This window comes from Ambystoma mexicanum, chromosome 7p, assembly GCF_040938575.1.
Source record: "Ambystoma mexicanum isolate Mex_15411 chromosome 7p, UKY_AmexF1_1, whole genome shotgun sequence".
Taxonomy (NCBI): domain Eukaryota; kingdom Metazoa; phylum Chordata; class Amphibia; order Caudata; family Ambystomatidae; genus Ambystoma; species Ambystoma mexicanum.
The window spans coordinates 317,099,016-317,112,818 of NC_090939.1; positions in this window are offsets into that span (position 1 = coordinate 317,099,016).

The following is a 13,803-nucleotide window of genomic DNA, read 5'->3' on the forward strand; positions in this document are numbered from 1 at the left end:
TTGCCTTTACTTAATAGTTCTGCCTCCTCATTTCTTCATTTTTTATTAGACAAATTAATGACTTGTGGGGACCGTGGCAAAATATGGTATGTCACTTTGGGGCTTCACCAATACCAATGAAATTCAGGTCATAGAAAATGTCTTTGAAATAAATATATGTTTAAGGCTCCCTCATGCCACATCGAATCATGGAACACACATGGAACTGGGTTGCTTTCATATTAATGTTTGATTGTCAGTGGAACTAGCATTGTATTGGCTGCTTATGGAAGAAAGAAAACAAGGCAGTTCTATCCGAGGAAATTATTAATGTTTTAATCAAATGGGACAATTCATTGCACATCCCATGGCTCATAGCTATTAAAATTAACATCGCCAAAATAAATGCACTGCACATTTTTGAAGTACAAGTCACTTTAAATAGCACTATGACAGGCACGTTAAAAAAATAAATTGATAGCAGCAACAAAAGACAGATGTGAGCCAACAGAGCTTGCAAAAATGGGCAATGTCAATAATCACTAACAGCAGTGTACAAATATACCTACTTTGGGCCTCCAAACCAGCGAACGGCAATAACAAGGGATAGATTTAAGTGCTTGCTACTCAGAGCTATCACCGCAACATGATCCGACCATAACAGTATGGATCGATCTTGCCTGCTTTGCTCTGCAACAAAAGAGGATCTGGCACATTTGTTGTTTTTTTGCCCTATTTATACAAACATAAGAAAGACAACTCTTACACCTGCACTAAGGGAAACTGATTTCCTACAATATTGCCCTTCAGTAGTTCACTAACTGTGGGCAAACTCACCGAAAGTGGGATGGGCACTTTTGAAGTTTCTTAAATGTGCTTAGAACAAAAAAAAATATCTATTATCACAACCATGAAGTAATTCCTTGCCACTGTTCCTGATGCGATACTAAGAATATTTTTAGCATTTTTACTGTTTGTTTTTGTGATTTCCAGTTGTTTTCCGATTCTGTTTTTGGGGGGGGGGAGGTCTTGCTACATCTATTGTAAGATTTGAATGACATAGGAAAGTTATTTCCTATCCAGAAGCACAATATTACGTTGTTTAATGTAATTATATTATTATTGTGAGGTTTTTGTAATGCTCATTCACTTTCTGAAATAAACTTGAAATGAATATGACTTATCACAAAGGGCTATGGACTTGACAGGTTCCATCCTCCAAATCATCTGTCCTGGGGCATATTCTGTCACTGTAGCCTCCCAGTGACACCAGGGCTTCATGAGCTCATGGCTGATCTTCAGATTTTAGGCAGCCTGATCTCTGTACTTGCACATCTTGTATCAGAGGCCAACCACATAATGTACTAAGTTGTGGGAAGGAGTTTGGGGATCACTCTCTTATCCTTCCCACATTAGTCTTAGGGAACTCCAAACAGCATGACCAAACACGACCTTAAAGGGACTCAACTTTACACCACTATGTGGTACGTTTCAGTATGCTAAGAGAAGGCATGACAGGAGACTATCCCACTTATTCCTCAGGTGCTCTTTCAAGCCACCAATAATGCCTTTCAGAGTGTTATTGAACTGCTCAACAAGACCATTGGATTTTGGGTGAATGGCTGTGGAGAACATATATGTTACACCACACTCATCCCAAATTGCCTTCAAATACACAGAGATTTAGTTGGACCCCCTGTCTTTAGTGAACCCTGCATGAGAGAATATCCATATCGAAGCATTCACCACCACAGGGGCTGTTACACTTCTTCTGGGTACTGCCTGGGTAAGTCTACCACAATGAAAATGTACCCGTTTCTGAAGCTGGTCGGATGATACAAGAAATCCACAGCGCATATTCACTTGAAATACTGAACAATCACAGGTAGTGGAACTAAGGGGGGCTTTTTGGCTGGCAGACTGCCATATCCTTAGAGAGTGTGGCAAGACCATACAAACGCCTTGATTTTTACACTCATCTGGGACCACAACCCCGGCAGCTGTATTGGTCACTCCTAAGTAACCATCCAAAGTAATAATAATAATAATTATCATTATTATATTATTAAGTTTTATAAAGCACAACATGACCGCAAGCCTCAGTGCACAGGGAGGGAAAGGTGGGAAGGAGGAAAACAAAAACAAGTTAAGCCAGGGGTGCACTAACGAGATACAAATAAATCAAGAAGGAAAGAAAGTATGTAATGAATCAGACAAGAATCAGAACAAAATCTGTGAGATCACCCAAAGACAAGGCCATTGGTACACGGACAGGACCCAGACTAATCATTGATTTTAAACAGAAAAGTATTCAAAGATTTCTTAAAATGGGAGATATCCAAAAAATGTCTAAGTTCACTAGGAATAACATTCCACAGCCCGGGAGCTACAACATCAAAACTTGTACAGCCTAAACATTCAAATTTATAGCGTGGTTGAGAAAGTTCACTACATCAGTTAGAACAAACAGAGTGGTTAGAAGGAGCATACATGACCAGGGGCCTTAATCGCCAAACATTTATGCATCAGAGTTAACAACTTATACATAATGCATTGTTTAATGGGGAGCCAGTAAAAATATCTGCAAGCGTTAGTAAAATCTTTTCTTCTAATAAGGCCACAAACTGCTCTAACGTCATTATTTTGGGCTACTTGTAAAGCCACAAGGTTAGAGTTATAGGTATTAGCTAGAAGGATATTGCAATAGTCTAATCTAGAATTCACAAGGGCAGTAGCAAGAGAAGCAGTGTTAGGTTCAGGCAAGTATGCATTTATTTGCCTAATAAGCCTAGTGATGTAGACACAGGAAGGTTAACCTGACCCACGTGATTTTTCATATTACAATTAGTGTCCAAATAGACACCCAGGGTTTTGACCCAAGGGCTGACTTTAATAAGACAGTCTGCAATTTTAAATTGAGAATATCTCTGGTCAAGTTTGGCTTGGCCTTGGCTGGATCCTATAAGAATGACTTCAGTCTTGCTCTTATTAAGAGCCAAGGAGTTAGAATTCATCCATCTTTCGATCAATTCATAGTGTAATTGATAGCTTGTTGTCCCTTGTCATAGTCTCCAGTCAGTTTAAAAAAACACCTAAGTATCATCAGGGTAATTGGTGTAACGTACACCGACACTATCTAAAAGATCAAAAAGAAGGCGGGTGTACAGGTTGAATAGTGTGCGGGAGAGACAAGCTCTGTGCGGGACACCACAAGTAAGAGTTTCCAGAAAAGATTGGAAACCACCTGAAAAAACACAAGCAGAGGACGGGCAGGTTTCCAGTGTAATATTACGGGTATTCTTTGTGATGGTCTTTAAACATGGATTAGAATCCACTTTGACTAGAGTCATAGGTAAGAGCAGACCAAAGGTGATCAGATAATGATCTGACCAAGGATATAAAGAGATATTCAAGGAATCAGAAGAAAGCGTATGTGTGAAAATCCAATCCAAATATGTCTGTCTCTATGGGTGCCATTTGTAACCAGCTTAGTGAAACCATAGGGCTGGATGGTATCAAGAAGAGAGTTTGCCTCATGGTCGTCTTCATGATATGCACACAAGTTGAAGTCACCCATGATGACCACATATGAGGATACCTTCATAAAATCACCAATGAGCATCATGAACTGTTCTTCAAACAAAGAAGTAGCTATAGGAGGACGGTAAATCACCTGAATACTAATAGTGGTGTTACAAACCATAGCAAGTTTAGTAAGGGTATATTCACAGTTGTTAATGAGGGACGGAGAACTCATGTGAATGGCCAAGTATCTCTAACAATAAAAGATGTGCCACTGCCCCTACCTTCAGGGCGATAAATAGCCACTAAGCAATGCAAGAGATGCTGCATTATTAGTAGAATCTGGAAGCCAAGTTTCAGTAATACAGGCTATGTCTAAATGCTTGGTCTGTACAAGCTCTTCTACTTTGTGAGCATGCTTAGCAAGTGACTTAATGTCATGTGTCAGTCCAAATAGAAACCTCTTGTGGCATTGGTGTACAACCAACCTCTGGTTGGTCAATGGTTACAAATTATTGGGCTCAGTGTACATGAGACCATTCTCCCTGTGCAGTGCGAACATCCCAGGGGCTTCACCCTGAGCTTGTTTCTCTGCCTGCTCAAACAGATCAGCTAGAGTGGTACAGTCCCTTTGTACTGTGAGAAACCAAAAGGTGTCTCACTCTCTAGTCCCCAGGGATCTGTCATCCAGGTGGCCACGACACAGCCATCGCTTTTGGATCCAGTTCCTGAGGGTGGACCACCGTGGGAGGATCATCTGGATGAGGGGTTTCCAGGGAGTGGAAGTGGGACACCTGAGGGTGAGATACAGTATGGCCTGTTTTAGAACACCTTTACCCCATCCTATCAGGTAGGATACCTATGAACTCAACCCCACCCTTTCCTGACACAAACACCTTCTCACGGACAGTTCACCATGAGTGACAATGGACTAATATCAGAGCTGTATACCTGACATGTCCCAACACCACGGTAAGGTCAGGCAATTACGGATAATTACATACACAAAGGCGGAGCATGAAAGCGTACTGGGAGCGAGGCAAGACACACAAAGAAATAGCAGTTCCAAGATGACAGTTTATTACAAGGAGAAAGATGGGGAGACCTGTACAATGTGTCGGAGATACCCAGGGCTCTCCAGCGTCGATAACCAACGTGGGGAGGAGCAGTTGCCACTGAGGTACTGTCCTTGGCTACTACAACAAAGCAGCATCAGAAAAGACAGCACAGCCAGTGAGTCTGAGAGACTGATATCAAACCAGCATGTCTATTGAACCAAAGTTGCAAGCAGCAATATTGCATAAAGTGAACAGTGTGTGGGGCGTTTGTAAGGAGCAACACAAATAATTGGAAACCAAAAAGCAGTAGCCAAACTTTACAATTGAACTTTTAGAAGCCATTAAGAGATACCATACACAGAGTGGTCCGGCGCCAAGTGGACGCTCATTCGATGGTCTCTGTTAGGTATCCAACTGAACCGGAGTGTGAGAAAAAGGAATATTAAGATCAAAGTGGTCATGCAGCAGGTCAAGCCAAACCCTGTGTACATTCGAAAGTCTTTGATAGTTTAATGTACATCACAATTGGTCTGAGCCCAGTTGAGGGAGACTAATTGAGTGAGTGAGAGGGATCTGAGCCTGGAAGAAGGGGATCCAAAATTGAACATTTTGGTCTCAAAGGGATCTGACACCCGGAAGAGAGGGATCTAAAATTGAACTTTTTGGTTTGAAAGGGATCTGAGCCCAGACGAGGGGGATTCAACGTTGAACTTATATTTTGCAAAGGTTCTGAGCCCGGCTGAGGGATATCCAGGGTGAACACCCAAATTGGACATGGAAAATGGAAAGGAACATTTGCATGTTATTACTCTTTTGTACACCAGGCCCTATGAGTCAAGAGACTTGCAAGAAGTAAAGAGACTTGGGCACAAAAGGTCCTGAACTGTGAAAACCAAACTGTATCCTCGTGCCGCAGAAGTCAGAGTGTGTGCTTTGCTCAAGTGACACACCTTGCCCGATGCTGAAAATGTGGGGAAGATAGATACACGGCCCGAACATCCTGACTTATCGTTTTGTGAACACTTCCTTTTTTTAATGAAAATCATCCTGCATTATTTGTAAATTAGTAGTAAGGATTAGCAATAGTTTCTTTTAGTATAGGCCCTTATATTTTGACAAGAGTCCACTAGAACTGCCTTATTATTATTTGATGGTCATAGCTTGCTCCCATCTGTAGATTTAGGTTTCGATAGGCGTTTATCAGACCCTTGTGAAAGTTCAATAAACACCCTTGAACTGTGGTCACTTGTGTCTGTCTAACCGTTGATACCATGCCTTAACTTACATATGGTATCAGGGGTGAGATGTGATTCAATTGATAAAAATTGAAAATTCATGCTGATAATTGTCATACCACAAGAAGAGGAAAACAGAATCGTTGAACTCCTTGACTCTGACCGTGTATCCACTTTAAAAGAGGTTTTGCTCTCTCAACTCCGTATCCGGACTGGTCAACAAGGTCTGTTCTTTAAAACTCAAGTACTGTTAGATACCCTCCCACTCGTTCATTATTATATACAACAGTGGGATCAAATAATATTCAACATTCGACCAGCCTTTACCTTTATAAGGCCAAGTGCCCTAAACCCCACCGCTCCTGAACCTTTTTTATGGTTTGGTACCCAATAACCATCTATGGTGGGGTTGTCAGGGTTAGAAACCAACCAACTAAAACCATCCCCTGCGGCTGAATTAGACTCAGAAGAATGAGATGACTTCAAAACGTTATCCGAAGGAGTCGAAACCTGTTTTTTTTCCAATTCAGAAAAAAACACAGAAGGATCCTTTACCCCACCGGAAGGAATGGCCGACCTAGTTGCAGTCATAGTCCAGTTGGTGGCCCATCAGATACAGGCTGCAGATAGAATCCAAGAACACTTAATGAAATTGGTTGAGTTGCAAGCCAGACCCCTACTACCACATGGGATACTTTAACCATACCTAGAAGGCAAAGATCTAGGGAACTTCTTTCTGAATTTAGAATGATTAGCCGAATAGCTAAGATGGGAAGAATACCTAAAAAGGTGCAAAGGTGGCCCTCTGTTAAAAAGTGAAATACAGACTGCCTACCAACTACTCAATTTTGCCCAGGGTGCCACCTTTGTATCCAATTACAGAAGGACTATTGAATAGAGTGGGGCAAACTTGTAATTTCTATTGGCAGAAACTGAGGGCCATTAGATTAAATCTGGGAGAAACCCCCTGGAAATGGGAGAACATATCAAAAACACTATAGCAATTTGGATCAATAACAAACCCCTTGATGAGTTAATGGAAATGATCACCTTAGAACAGTTCACCAACTCATTACCCCCTTTTTTGCAAAAGGCTGTGTTACAATGAAGTCAACCTACCCTTGCCATGGCCATTGAAACTGAACAAAACAACTCAGATCCAGCCAAACATTTCCACTCTGTACATCGAGGTGAGGAACGGAAAGATTACAAACCTGTCCACTGACCCCAACCTCAGGGAATAGACAAACAAGGAGTGCGATATAAAACTAAGGAATGGATACCAAAAGAATGATTAGAAGCCAAGAGATCTGAACCTAAAACCAAAGAGGAAAGTGAAAGGGAGGAACCTAAAGGAATCAGATCACCCCCTCTTATCTGCTTTTCATGTAGAGAAACAGGGCATTTGGCTAGGCATTGTCAGAAAAGTTAAAAGACAAACCTACGGAAATAGGCTGTTTAAAGGGAGAAGAGTGGGAAGAACGTGAAGAAGATCTAGAGATCTTCAGCATATATGTGTTTCAGCCCTCTGCTTACTTCACATATGAAAAGGCTTGAGTGAATGGGAAGCAAGTAAAGGCATTAATAGACTCCGGTAGCAAGCAAACCTCTATAAGAGCTGACTTGGTCACAACAACAGACCTTGAGAATGCTACCCAAGTTAGAGCTACCTGTGTACACAGGGACAATGAAGTATATCGTAAAATACCTGTATACATTAATATCAAGGGCGAGTCCTGTTTAATATCTTCAGCCATCATACCTGGACTCCCTGAGGAAGTTATTCTAGGTCAGGATTTCCCTAACTTTTCCTCTCCCCTGCAAGAAACCCCACCACGCTTTAGGGAGTTTTCACCCCAGGACTGCTGGTACTCAAATTACTACTCCCAAAACTCCCCCATAAGGGACTCAGAAAAAATAAAAATAGAACATCATGGAACTCCTCCAAAAGGCAAAGAACTTATAACTCCAGAGTCAACCCCTAGAGATCGGTTTGTGGATTATTTTAGAGATTGATAAAACTACCCCACCGCTACCTATAAAGTCAAAAAAAGATCAGTGGAGTATGCAAGAGTGCCTGGATATATCTCATCCCTGTTCATTCCCAGGTTTTAACAGTGAGGAACCTGGACAAAGACCAGTCATATCCACCTCGCATAGGGGAAGGGTATGTGAAAAACCTGAGGGTGTCTCACTCGCTAGTCCCCGGCGATCTGTCATCCAGGTGGCCAGGACACGGCCATCGCTTTTGTATCCAGTTCCTGGGGGTAGACAAGTCTGGGAGGATCACCTGAATGAAGGGTCTTTGGGGAGAGGTAGTGGAACACCAGAGGGTGAGACGTGGTATCCCCTTTCCTATAGCACCTTTTCCCCATCCTACTAGGTAGGATGCCTAGGAACTGAATCCTCCGTCCCCTTTCCCAACATGAACACCTTCTAACAGACAGTTCACCGTGAGCGACAACAGACTAATACCAGAGTGTATACCTGACACTCCCAACACTACGGTCAGGCAAGGTCAGACAATTACAGATCATTGCACACACCTGACTACCATTACACTTCCCCACCTGGATAAAAGGTGGAGCATGAAAGCACACTCGGAGCAAGGCGAGACACACGAGAAAATAGTAGTTCCAAGATGGCAGTTTAATTCAAGGAGAAAGACGGCGAGACCGGAGAGGGTTACAAGGAGGGAAACACCCTTGACCTTTATGGACCGTTACTTTTGTGAGCCTTGGAAAGTGAGAACCTAAGACCAGGAAATAAGGCTGATCAAACCTCCACAGTGTGTCGGAGGCAGCTGGAGCTCTCCCGCGTCCATAACCAAAGTGGGGAGGAGTGATTGCCACTGATGTACTGTCCTTGGCTCCCACAACTAAGCAGCATCAGAAAAGACAGGACAGTCGGTGAGTTGGAGAGACTGATATCAAACCAGCTTGTCCATTGAACCAAGGTTGCAAGCGACAACATTGTATAAAGTAAACAGTGTGTGAGGCATTTGTAAGAAGCACCATGAATAATTGGAAACCAAAAAGGAGTAGCTGAACTTTGTAATTGAACTTTGCAGGCCAAGAAGAGATAACAAACACAGAGTAGTCTGGCGCCTCGTGGGCCTCCATTCAAAGGTCTCTGTTAGGTATCCAACTGAACCGGACGGTGAGAAAAAGTTAAGATTGAAGTGGTCATGCAGCGGGTCAAACCAAACCCTGTGCACATTCAAAAGTCTTTGATAGTTTAATGTACATCACAATTGGTCTGAGCTTGGCTGAGGGAGACTAATTGAGTAAGTAAAAGTGATCTGAGACCGGAAGAGGGGGATCTAACATTGAACTTTTTGGTTTGAAATGGATCTGAACTCAGAAGAGGGGGACCCAACGTTGAACTTTTTGGTTTGAAAGGGATCTGAGCCTGGAAGAGGGGGATCCAATGTTGAACTTATGTTTTGTAAGTGATCTGAGCCCAGCTGAGGGGGATCCACGGTGAACACCCAAATTGAACACAGAAAAGGAAAAGGAACGTTTGCGTGTTTTTACTCTTTTGTACTCCAGGCCAGCAGAGTCAAGAGACTGGCAAGAAGTAAAGAGATTTGGACACAGAATTTCCTGAACTGTGAAAACCAAACTGTATCCTCGTTCCGCAGAAGCCAGAGGGTGTGCTTTGCTTGAGTGATCTGCCTTGCACCGTGCTGCAAATGTGGGAAAGGGAGGCCAATGGCCCGAACATCCTGGTTTATCACTTTGTGAACATTTCTTTCTTTTTTTGTTTTGTGAATATCACTCCACATTATTTGTAAATTAGTAGTAAGGATTGGCAATCATTTTGACAAGACTCCACTAGGACTGCATTATTATTGTTCGTTGTAGCTTGCTCTCATCTGTAGATTTATGTTTAAATAAGCGGTTATCACACCCTTGTGAAAGTTCAATAAACAACCTTGAACTGTGGTCACTTGTGTCTGTCTTACTGTTCAAACCATTCCTTACCTGACAGAACTTAGCAAGGGTCAGCCTGAATGGGTCCTCCAGCTAATGACAATGTGATCAGTTCTGGAAGGCCCTTGAGGTCTCGAACTATTTGGTCTTCTACCTCAGGTTCTGTTTCTATGCCTGCAGGTAACCCTGGGATCATCAAACTGGATGTAACCACAATAGATACATCTGTGGCCACTAGGCCTTCTCTGACAGGAGCAGGCACACCTGTGGATTTAGGATCTCGACTGGGTAGTTCAGGGGCACTGGTCTTTCACCATTTCCTGCCGGAAGAGCTATTTGATCCATCGCCTCAACTGCTGCTTCCTGTGCTGCTTCCCTGGCCCTAGATCTTGAGACTGCTGCAATGATTTCATCATCCAGCAGGCCATGCCATAACAGACACTTCATTGGAATTGTGTCTTTGACAGTGACATGGTGCTTGGAGGTTTCTCCCCTCCAAATAAACTCCACAATAGCCAGTAGGCATTGAATAAGGCCGTCAAAGCCCCAGGCTAACTTCTCTGGATGAGGAATGATCTGATCCAATTGCACCTAGTGTCGCTGGACAACTGTGATATTCACAGCTGCTTCACATAATGTTGGGGCTTTGTTCCTATGTATGAATACATACTCCCAAAAGATAGGAGTATTTGTGGGAACCAGGGCCTCAGCTGAAGACCCAGTACCTTTCCCACTCAGCGTCAGTAGAGAATATTTGGCCAGCCCATGGCCTTGCAGGAATTCAGCATCTATAATGCCAACACTGCCTATGGCTTCTTTCTCCAGGAGGATATCACCAACTATGGCCCACTTGGTCTGCCCTTGCAAGACTCTCGTTAGGGGCCTGGGCAAGTGGGACCTCACTGACAGTGATGCCCCCTTAGGGGACAAGGGCTCCCGTTTCCACAGGGAACTCCCTATGCATTCCACCTTACCTGCATATTTGGGACCTCCTTTCATAATAAATAATGTGTCCTCCTTCTGTTAGGGTTCAGGCAATGTTGGATCAGGCATGACGCCTGAAGAAAAAGAGAATAGCTCTTTAAGATGGGACATGTGGATCAGAGATGAGGAGAGAGAACGGTGCGCAGTAGAAGCCAACTGTCTTACCATAGTGGAGCCACAGAGCTTGCGGCAATCAAAGAAGCAGAGAACGCCAGGCTGAGATGCCGGAGTCCTGGAAAACCAGCAATGGGAAAGCTGTTGTAAGGGCACAGTTTGGAGCACAGTCCGGTGAGGTGGCATGACCGCGCACACCTAACTATGCGAAAACCAGTTTGACAGGGAGGATTGAAAGCCTCTGCCAGTCTGCGTTCGCAAAACATGGAAACCGACAGAGATGTTGAGAGTAGGACTTCTGTCAAGCACAAAATAGGGAAACCATGAACGAAAGCAACATACCCGAGTGAGCACCCATCCACAAAGTGTGATGGTACGGGGGTGAACTCGAGAAGAGGGGGCTACCAGGGAAACATGTTATAAACAGAGGAAGGTGTGAAAGCTATATTGTTGACATTCAGACATTGAGTCAGCATTACCATGTATATCACAAACTACTAAGGAACATGAAGAATGAGATTGATTGTGAGACTTTAAGAAAGTTTGAAATAATATCTGGGGAAGGATCGAGAAAGTCACGAGAGATACTTATTGAAGAGTAGGGAGACCAATTAATGAGAGACTCTGAAAAGTGTTCTGAGCTAAGATTACAGAGCAAACCAAGCAAACAGAGAAAGAGTGCAGTAGAGAGGCCCCACGAGTGGTGGTTCCCCATCACTGATAAAGTTGTAACAAACCCCACAATGGATGGCAAGTAAGTGAAAGACATCAAGTGAAAGGAAGGAGTCTAAGAGAATATCTCAAGGAAAACAATAATAAGTGCCACACCATCTGGAATACCAGACCCATGAACAATTGGGAGGAGCTACAAGAGCTCATGATTAAAACCCTGTTCATGAAAAAAGAGCTCATCTTAAGAAATCATTTACCTTGGAATGGGGCGGTAAATCCGCCATCCACCATGGTGTAAACATAGTTTACACCATGGTGGTAAGGGTACGACCCAGGTGGTATCTTACCGCCTGGGTGGTAATGAAGCACTACCTTGGATGTGTCTATGGGACAGACATTGCGTTGATTTCCATGAAAGAGCAAATACCACCAGGTATACGCCAGGCTGAGGGGAAAGAAGACAGAAGTGATTAGCACATGGTTTGGACATTGATGTACTATATGAGATACCAAGAAAACTAACCTGTGAAGTCCTGAACAGAGATTGGGATAAAATGTGGAAGCACATCTGGTGGAAAAAGCTTGGTGAAGCCCTGGAGAGCAAAAGACAATTGGGCCTCATTACGAAGTATGGCAGTAAGGCATCAACAATGCTGGTATCGCTACCAGCACCGTTGCTACCGTACCGTCATACTAGGAGTTCTGCTCACTGGTTCCCTGGCATCCACCAGGTCTGACCTGGTGGCTATACCGGCACCCGCGAGCAGAACATGATGGTAGCATTATTAACGGTAACGCTGCTACCACCATCCCCATTCCCATAGAGCCCTATTGGGCTCAATGGGAATGGGGATGCACTGGGCCTGGCACCCACGAAAGGGAAATTACCGGGTTCGGCTGGGCCGGAATAGCCCGGTAATTGCCCATTTGCGGATGCCAGACCCGGATGTGAGTTTGGAGGTAGCCTTGCCGGGAAGGCTACCTCCAACCTCGTAATGAGGCCCAATGTGTAGGAATTATATTTTAAGGCCTGGGTGTATCATGGTTAAATCAAAGACTCTTACGCAAACTAACTCGAAGAGAGGATCAGTAAGCATGGATGCCGAAGGAACGACCTAGAAGCGAGCTATAAGGATGTTAGTTTGAATTAGTATGGACTTGACCCCGAGCAAAACAAGGATGCACTCACGAAACCTTGAGGCATATGTTTTGCGTAGTTACTGCATAGCGTCCATAGGAGGCCATGCAAAAATTGAGCTCAACAAAAGAACCTATGGGATTCTAAAGCTAACAAGACCACGCTGATTTATGGTATCAACTGAACAGGATTCAGCAACACCACTAGTCTTAATGGCCAATCCAATTTCAATCCGTTGAACAAAAGCAAAAGGTTCTAGCAACAGTCAGACAGCAGAAGAACAGGTTTTAGGGAAATAAGAAGCAGTCCTTAAACATGGAAGCAGGATTTGTGGACGTGCTGAAACAGACAAACTCAGTAACATAGACTACAATTTTGAAGAGTAGAGTCAGGGACAAAAGCCGGGGTCAATCAACATGGTAACTGGATAACGAAGTGGAAGGTGTATGGCTGGCGTACCAACTTCAATCAGAAGCATCGGTGTTCAGTGTTTTCCTCTATTTAAACACCCACGGGATACAAGATGACATATCGCTGTGCTTTGGGTTTACCCAACAATGAAGACGCTCCAGGCTTGGACGTGATCTAGTAACACGTTCCTGTCGTTGATGTAGATGCCATGGCAGCCGCCAAGAATCTAAGCGGGACCGCAGAGAACTACATTGTTTTCGTAGCAAGGAACGTTCATTCCTACGCAGTGTGACAGCAGGGATGATAGACCCTGACTTTAGAGGCAAAGGCAAAATCTTGTTAAACAACCATGGGAATAACCCATATACAGTGAATGAGGGAGAGAGTACCTCCAAGGGATTCTGAAATGGGCATTATTTCCTGTACCCCAAGAGGTAGAATGATTACGAGAGACCAAAAGGGGATTGAGGGGTTTGGGAGAAGCAGATATCCCTGTAGAGGAACTCCACAGAGAAGAAGTAGAGGAGGTTGCACCATTCCCAAACTTGCCTTTACCCAAAGAAACAATCTGGCCTTTACGCAGGCCTTTGCTAAGGTGACCATGGCAGAGAGTGGATGCAGCCAGGCTGGGCCTTTTTTCTTCCTAAAGAAGGGCTTTTTGGATCAGGGAGGCATTGGGAGAGATGACCTGTCCCTAACTTAGTTAGTGGTTCCACTAAGCCATCGAAGAATTGTCCTAGAGTTGGCCCATTCGC